Genomic DNA, 8460 nt, shown 5'->3' with positions numbered 1-8460 from the left:
CACTAACAGTTTAAGAAGTAATCAGTTAATTTTTTTGTTGTTGTTGAACATCTCTCATGTTTATATTGAACCCAAGTTATCATGGTGAAAACTGGGCACTGTTTTTCCACAAATTTTGACTGGCATGCATGTTGAGATACATTTTGCCTTATAGTCCAGTAAATACACGAAAATTTTAAATATATATACCAGAATCGAATCAATACTTTGCCTTTAATCTTTGTGACCCAATTCTATACTATTCTGTTTTACCTAAAGGAATGCCAGTGACCCACTAAATTGGTTATATGCGCCATAGTTCAAAACATGCAACTCCACAGCAACCCTAGAACAAGTTCGTTTTCTTCTTTCATGTGACAACCCCTCAGACTCAGCTCTAGCCAGCTCGTCTGCCTTTAGTACTACCTTCTCTTCCGCAGCTGCAGGTCCCCAGTGTTCAGAGCTTTTCCTTGTGTGATTTGATGTTTTGACTCACCACCATCATGGTCAGTTGTCCCTAGATATTTAGAGTTTGTGTCACTCTTAAAATCATGGTGAACACAGGAAGTACAGTCTCAAAATAAAATTTCAACTATGCCAATCCTTCCTTCTACTTCCTTTCCTACTAATGTCTACTCTGTGTCACACATTTTTTTCTACAAATATTTATTCCACACATTCACTGAACGCTGCTCTGTGTTAGGACTCTTCTTGGTGTTTGGGGATACAACAGGGAGCAGCACCCCAGTCTTTGCTTTCAGAGAGCGTGGTTGTAGAGAATGGTGCTGCCTGCTAGGAGTGTGAGGGTGAATTGCAGCCAGGCCCTTGCCCATAGAGCTCTCCTTCAGTGCCCGGTTGCATGTGGTCTTTTATGGCTGTTGCATGCTTGTTAGGTATTTCCCTTCTGAATTGTGAGCTCTTCCTGCCTTTCAACTTGAGTGCACATCTCGGCAAAGTTGAAACGTTCACTTCTAGGGAGGCAGTATATGTATGAAGCTTTAAAAAATGTTAATTCTCTAAAACAAAAAAGTTAAGTCAAAATTAGAGAGTTTTAAAAGGGTATCAAAGCACAAGGATACTGACTTATTTTTGATGAGTTTCAGAGTGGCTTTAGGAACATTGAACGCTTCTTTAATATTGATGAAAGCCTGCGAATTCCATTCATGTCACAAAGACATCAAGAGGGGTCTTTAATTTGGGGGGACAATGAAGTATTTTTAAATAAAATTGTAACTATTTCTAGAGTGACTTTGGCATGGACAAATTTAGTTTATAGTTAAAAAGTTAACTAAAATGTCTGCTGTATATAAAGTAATTTATTCAGGATGGGGGTCAGTGGGGAAGAGCTTTGAATGGATGAAATGAGTAAAAATGTGATTCTTGTCTTCAAAGTTTGTATTCGAGTTAAAATCTGCATATACGAAGCTGTGTATTAACTGGTGATCAAGCCATTTAAGTACACCTTGAATATGATTATAGGTAAATAAAATGAAGAACAAATACTTGGAGACCTAGAATTTGAAGTAGACAGAAATGGAGTGGTAAAAAAGATCATGTCTGTTCTAAGTTGAATGTAACATAAGGAATCTGGAGAGTTAAGAAAAATTGCATAGGTGAAGTTGCAATTTATTCACCTTTAGTCAGAATTTCTTCTTCCCATTTGAAAAATTAACAAATTAGGAATTTTTGTAGAAGACTGTAAATATATTTCTAACTTGAGAAACTAAAGTTTAGAGAAAGAGCATGGGAGCAAGCCTTCAACATGACATTAACTCCGTCAGAATAGTATTGTATTGATCCAGGGTGTGAAAATGTTTATGGGGTGGCATTTTCACACAGGCCTCTTCCTTTACTTTATTCTGAACTACATAAATATCAATTAAAGGGAGGTTGGGAGGGAGGAGGGTTCAGGATGGGGAGCATGTGTATATCTGAAATTAAAATTTGAAAAAAAAAAAAAATATCAATTAAAGCTTTCTAAGTTAACAGATGGCCATGTATGCTGGATTTATAAACAAAGCCCTAGAACAATACTGCCCTTAATTGATGAATGCTGTCTCCCTTCTCTGAACAAAGATGTTGGCCTCCAGTGTACTTGTCCGAGAGAGAATTAATGAATTCTTTACTATGATCTCATGTAGAAAGACTCTCACTATAGAGATGCTTCATTCCCCCCACCCCACCCCCGCCAAGAAGAAAACTTGAATACTTTGTAAGCTGCCTAGTATTGAGTTCTCAAAGGTGGACTGAAAAAGTATTTGGACAACTTGTATTAAAGTCACCTTAAAGTCATATTTTCATCTTCAGAGTAAAATGATGCCTCAAAATCAAAAATAGTAATCTAAACAAAATACACAGAAAAGAACATGTCTAATTAGATGATTTCAGGCAAACATGCAAATCAGATCTATTTTAAGCTCTTTGTGAACTTCCACTTGACATTCCTTAGCATGAGGTGACACTTTATACTAATTCTTAAAATGTACGCTCCCTGTGTACTTAAGATCTGTGAAAGTAGCTATTCTGTAATTCAGTTCAGTTCAGTCGCTCAGTCGTGTCTGACTCTTTGCAACCCCATGGACTGCAACTGGGTGTTGTTTTTGCTTTGGCTCTGTCCCTTCATTCTTTCTGGAGTTATTTCTCCACTGATCTCCACTAGCATATTGGGCACCTACTGACCTAGAGAGTTCATCTTTCAGTGTCCTATCTTCTTGCCTTTTCATACTGTTCACGGGGTTCTCGAGGCAAGAATACTGAAGTGGTTTGCCATTCCCTTCTCCAGTGGACCACATTCTGTCAGACCTCTCCACCATGACCTGGCTGTCTTGGGTGGCCCTACACAGCATGGGTTAGTTTCGTTGAGTTAGACAAGCCTGTGGTCCATGTGATCAGATTGGCTGGTGTTCTGTGATCATGGTTTCAGTCTGTCTGCCTTGTGATACCCTCTCTCAGCACGTACTATCTTACTGTAATTCTGTTATATTGTATATTGTAATACTGTAATTCTGTAATATTGCCATGCCAATGAAATATTGGGGTTTGGGAAGACGAGCACAGGTGTCCACTAATGGAAGGTAGGTCCATGTGCATGAGAAGAAGGCTAGAGGAACCATTTGACTAGTATGACAACGTCTGTAGAAAGTATTCACTTGTTGTTTGTTTGGAAATGGTGCATTTTAGATTGTGAAGAAGTCTACCTCGTCTCTTCATCCTGGTTTCTTTGAAACAAGGTTGATTGAGGTAAATATTTAAAAATACTGAAGCATTTGGTTTGCAGCAGATGAAAACCCTGGTGCCTTTGGTTGAAGGCAATCTGCACAAAATGCTTTTGACTTTAATGATAGCTTTCTGCCGGCTGCCACCCAGGCGTCCTTCTTGTGCTCACTGGGTTGAGGAGCATTTCCTAAAATGAGGGGGAGATAGTTCACATTAAAGTTCTAGAGGGTCCTGTAAGGCAGCCTTTTATAGGGTGTTCTCCTGGTGAGTGTCACACGATTGCCTTGGGAATGTGTTTGCCTGACCGTCTCTTGACACACCCATACAGGGGATAACACAGACTACCCCTCCCCACTTTTTTGGTTAAGCTCTGAGGTAGGTATTTTAACAATCTTTGAGATACCTGTAGAAATTGTGTGCTGTAGACTCTTGGCCAGGATTGACATTTGTTAAATCAACATCTACTACCTAATTCTAGGTAGTAGAATTAGGAAGAAATGACTAGTTTCTTATATTAAGAACTAAAAGTGTCATGTTGTTAAACTATATGGTTAGAATCTGAAATGAGGCCTCAGTATCCCATGTCCTTCGCTGATTGGGGTGAAATCTGTATTGAGTTGTAGGAGCTGCAAGGCCCTCAGACCTGGTGAAGTCCTGAGCAGGTCTCTGCCTCCTTCCATATCTGCTGTTCTCCTTTGGCGGGGGAGGCGGGGGCGGGGATAGTTTACTGGAGCGGGGAAGGGGGGGGCATAGTTTACTGGAGGTGGGGGGTGGGTAGCTAGAACTCCAGGTACTCCTCCTGATTTTATCGAAAGAGAGACTAGGAAGAACTGGATAAGTCAATTGGGCAGATAGTGATACAAAAGACTTCAGGTAGTTGGAAAGAAATTTTGGAGTCAGGACATTTTTACCACCAAAACAGAGGCATCTGGGGAATATTCCCGTATAGCCATTGTAGAAGTCTTACTTTAGCGCTGCTTGTGGAGATGGTAGGTAATGCCTGGACAGCTACGATCTGGGAAATTGTCGGTATCCTTTAAGATGATGAAATTTAACTTCTACTAAGGAAAGGTAGGACCCAGAGCATTTTTAAAAGTGAGGTGTGTGTGAGGGATGGGAGTGAGGCTGAGCTCTGATCAATGTGGCTCCTTGTTTTTTGGGTCTCTCCTTATCATGAGAGAAGTATTGTTCCTGGAAATGGAAAGTGTGGAGGCAGAAAATCTATTTCTTTGAAAAAAGAGAGTGGATTTTTGTACTGCTGGGCTAGCTGTTGATCTGGCAGCCTTGGTAACTGAAATCCTGTGTGGCTGTGCAGAAATCTCAAATGCTTGGTTCTAAGTCTGAAATCACAAAGCCTAAATAAAACAAAAGAATAATATTAAAATAATAGAGGATAGAGAAAGAGAAAAAGATTGGTAAGTCATTATTTTTAAAACATATGTATTAGGAATCTGTTTATTTAAACCCCTAAATCAAGAAAACAGAAGTATGGAAAAAAATCAAAACAGAAAAATAAGATTTATCTTTTTCTGGCTATGCTGCATGGCTTGTGGGATCTTAGTTCCCTGACCAGGAATCAAGTCTATCAATGAAAGCCAAGTCCTAACCACTGGACCGCCAGGGCATTCCCAACAAGGTTTACCTTATAAAAAGCTCATATTTCACTCCTAATTGCCAATGACATTCAATTACCTGAAAGAATTATTTTAAAATGGGGGGGGTCTCCCCATTTTCATTAATTGCCTTGCATCCAGGGCTTTGGAAGGTGAGGTGTTTCCTGAGTTGACTTTAGAAGTGGAGTGTGGCTCAGCTGTTACCTTATCCTGAGAGTTCCCATCCTTCAGGTTGGAGATATCCTTTCAAACCTTAGAAGTTTTGGCAGTATCCTTGAAGGGATGGAAGCTGCCCATCTGATGTTTCACTTTGGCATAAAGCCAGAAGGCCTTGCTCTCACCTGTGTTTTGATGGTGGTTCATTGATAAGCCCATCACAGGTTGAGAGTTGATATTTACTTAGTCAAAGTCTTCTGGGCCCCAAAGAAGATTTACACTATGAATCTCTTTTTGGTTGTATGTATTAGGGCTACTCGGTGGTTGCACATAAAATATAATGCATCTGTTAGGTTCTCTGCTAGGGGTTTTGAAGTATTAAGTCATTTTTTATAGTGACTTCCTTAGGAATTAGAATTGGTTGCGAATTTCCATTGCCTAAGTTGTTTCCCAGTGTTTGGAAATAGTTGATTAACATTCTTGAGAAAATCAATTAGCTGACCATCACAGGGTATCATTTTAGTCTAAGGCTTTAAGCTTAAAAATTGATATATAAAGATTGAAAGTTGTGACATTATATTCTTCCAAAGAATCATTTAGTTAGTCAACTTTTTTTTAATCCCTGTGCTCCTTTCATGATTCATTCAAAGACTGATTGTTACTAGTAGTTTTCAGTTAATATTAGAAAATGTGAAGAAAGAGTCTGATTACCTTTTGGATTCTCCCCTTTAAGAACCATGTAAATTTGCTTTTGTCTTAATTTACCTTTCCAGTCATCACTATTTTCTCCATCCATCAGAAATGTAACTCTGGTTTTTGTGTTGTTGTTGTTTTTTGTCTTGGTTAGCTTGCTTTCTTTGTTCTCTATTTTTTCTTTATGTGGTACAAAACTTAAGTCTGGATTTTTGAGGTAATGGTAATTATACTAACATTGTGGATTTTTAAAAATTTGTATATGAAAAGTGATTATATTTAAAGTGACTTACTGCGTGTTAACATTTTATACATTAAAATCTAAGGATCTTATTTCATATACACATTTCAATGTAGGGCATTTACTTGATATGAAAGTTACTTTCTATCTTTTAAAGTCTATATATTATATTGAATACATTTTTAAAGACTTTATTAGAACAGTTTTAGGTTCACAGCAAAACTGAGCAGAAGGTATAGAGATTTCCCATGTACTTCTCTGCCCCCACACATGCACAGCCTCCTCCGTTATCAGTGTCCCCCACGAGCGTATTACGTTTGTAACTATTGACGAACCTCCATTATCGCCCACAAGCTGAATACACTTTTGAATGGGGAAAATAAAATTATTAACAGTATTGCAAATTAGAAGACCGAGCAGTTGTGTTGGTAAAGGTTGGTAATAGGTGACAGATTTTGTATTCATACCTGTTTGCCATTAGTCATGCCTTTTGTCAGTTGTTCCTCAGAGCAAATAGATCAGCACATTAAGTTTTGGGGTTTAAGAAATGAGCTTCAAAGTGTAAGGTGGTTAATGCTTACCTAATTGGCTAGGAAGAGTGTTTATTGCTTTTAAGGAAAATAATTTCCTCCTGTTTCATATTATCTAGCACATTGGTTGAGTGAAATTAATTGTTAACTTGAAGCACATTTATTTTCTATGGATATGAATATTCCCAGAGTACATTTGACACTTGATAATACTTAATTGTGGATTAGGTTCATGGCTTCTTGTGATATGTTGACATGCAAGTCAGAGGAGCCTATTAACATTTACAAAAGTTCAATAACAAGAAACTCATCATTAACTAGGATGGCAGGAAGTAAGGAAGTAGTGTTTTGGCATTTGTGGTCTTTTACGTATGGGAATTCTTTCCTGTACTGATCTTGTAAATTTGAAAGTCTAACCAACATATATTTTTTTCTTTTATAAACATGTCTCCCACCCCAAAGTAATTTGAATGAAATCAGCTTTATCCCTGTCTGCCGAAAGTCATTTGCTTTCTACGGATAAATAGTATTCCTTGTTATTTGCAAGGCTGATGTAACAACACAGCTGTTATATGCTTGGCATTTCTGCTTCTGGTGAAATGCTATTTGTGCAGATTTATCTGATCCAGATGTGTGACCAGCAGGCTACATTTCTAATTATAAGGATAGCCAAATTCCATTATAAGCACATCATGGGATTATAGGGCCAGAAGGCATCTTGAGAGGACATCTAGTTCATTCTCCAGCTTTTCAGCAGGACCACACTTCATAAACCTCTCCAGCATTGAACAAAGCAGCAAGGAATGTTCCACCCATGTATAGGCTGAAAGTAGAATCATCGGAATTCTAACTGGAAAAAGAGACGAGTCCCTGTGGTCCAGCCCTCTTGCTTTATGGGTAAACAGATTCAGGCCCAGAGACGTGTGATTTAATCTGGACTTTTAGGACTCTGCCTAGAACTTACTCTGCTTTCCTGTGCAGAGGGGGAAAGGATGGAAAACTTGATTGGAAACACCAGGTTCACATCCAGATGTAGCTCTCTGATTAACTTCATTTAGAAGTAGGAGGTCTTGAATTAGTGACAGATGGATTCCATTGGAGCTTATTAACTAGTTCTGAAACCTAATACGGAGTGGGATATTCTATTGTAGTGTGTGTTTATGTTTGTGTACATCAGTGATACAGCACAGAAGAAATTAGCCATGCATTTAGGGTCTGAGGATTTGCAAGTGTTGTATATAAGCTTACCAAGAATGACATATCTGAGTAAATGTGTGATTCTTCAACTTGATTTGACATTGTTGAGTCTGGGGTTTGATTTTGCCTCAAGATAATAGTGACCCCGCTACTGTTTTACCAATGTTGTCAGAAGACAAGGGACCGCAGCCAAGGGTGTACCAAACAGCATGAGCTCCAGTACTTGTATCAGTTCCTCCTTGCCCCCAAGTCCCACGTGAGTGATGCGGAGCATCCAGATGGGGTTGTGCACAGTGAGATGGGGTTTCTGCTGTTGTGTTCTTGTTGTTTAGTTGCCAAGTCGTGTCTGACTGTTTTGTAACTTCGTGGACTGTAGCCCACAGGGCTCCTCTGTCCATGGAATTTCCCAGGCAAGAATCTTGGAGTGGGCTGCCATTTCCTTCTCCAGGGGATCTTCCCCGACACAGGGATCGAACCCAAGTCTCCTGCATTGGCAGGCAGATTATTTACTGCTGAGCCACTGTGTTTCTGCTTAGGGACACTTTACTTGGGGAATCCACTACTTTTGTAGCATGCAGTGAGTGAACTTGCGCTTTGTCTAGAGGAGAGCCATTATCCTATCTGTCAAGGTCGTTCATTGCAAACAGAACTTTGAGCAATAGCCTGGACAGAAAACAGTCTGGGCTTCGCCTTTTAGCATACCTGGCAGGACATAGAGGAGCACCGGAGACTGATGGAGAGTGTCTCACAGTGATAATGTCCTGTACTTTCTGTCCATTTATGTGCTAGAAAGTAAAGATGATCCAATAAAATGCATTGCTAGCAACCTCACAGA

General features: G+C 39.3%; 1 protein-coding gene across 7 annotated transcripts in view; it reads left to right on the top strand.

Moving 5' to 3' along the window:
- FNDC3B (fibronectin type III domain containing 3B) overlaps nucleotides 1-8460 on the top strand; it is a 356072-nt gene that overhangs the window by 35963 nt on the left and 311649 nt on the right. The window lies entirely within an intron of this gene.

This window comes from Bos javanicus, chromosome 1 (assembly GCF_032452875.1).
Source record: "Bos javanicus breed banteng chromosome 1, ARS-OSU_banteng_1.0, whole genome shotgun sequence".
NCBI classification, from domain to species: domain Eukaryota; kingdom Metazoa; phylum Chordata; class Mammalia; order Artiodactyla; family Bovidae; genus Bos; species Bos javanicus.
Note: the sequence above shows the minus strand (reverse complement) of the source record. Positions and strands in the feature narration are given on the sequence as shown.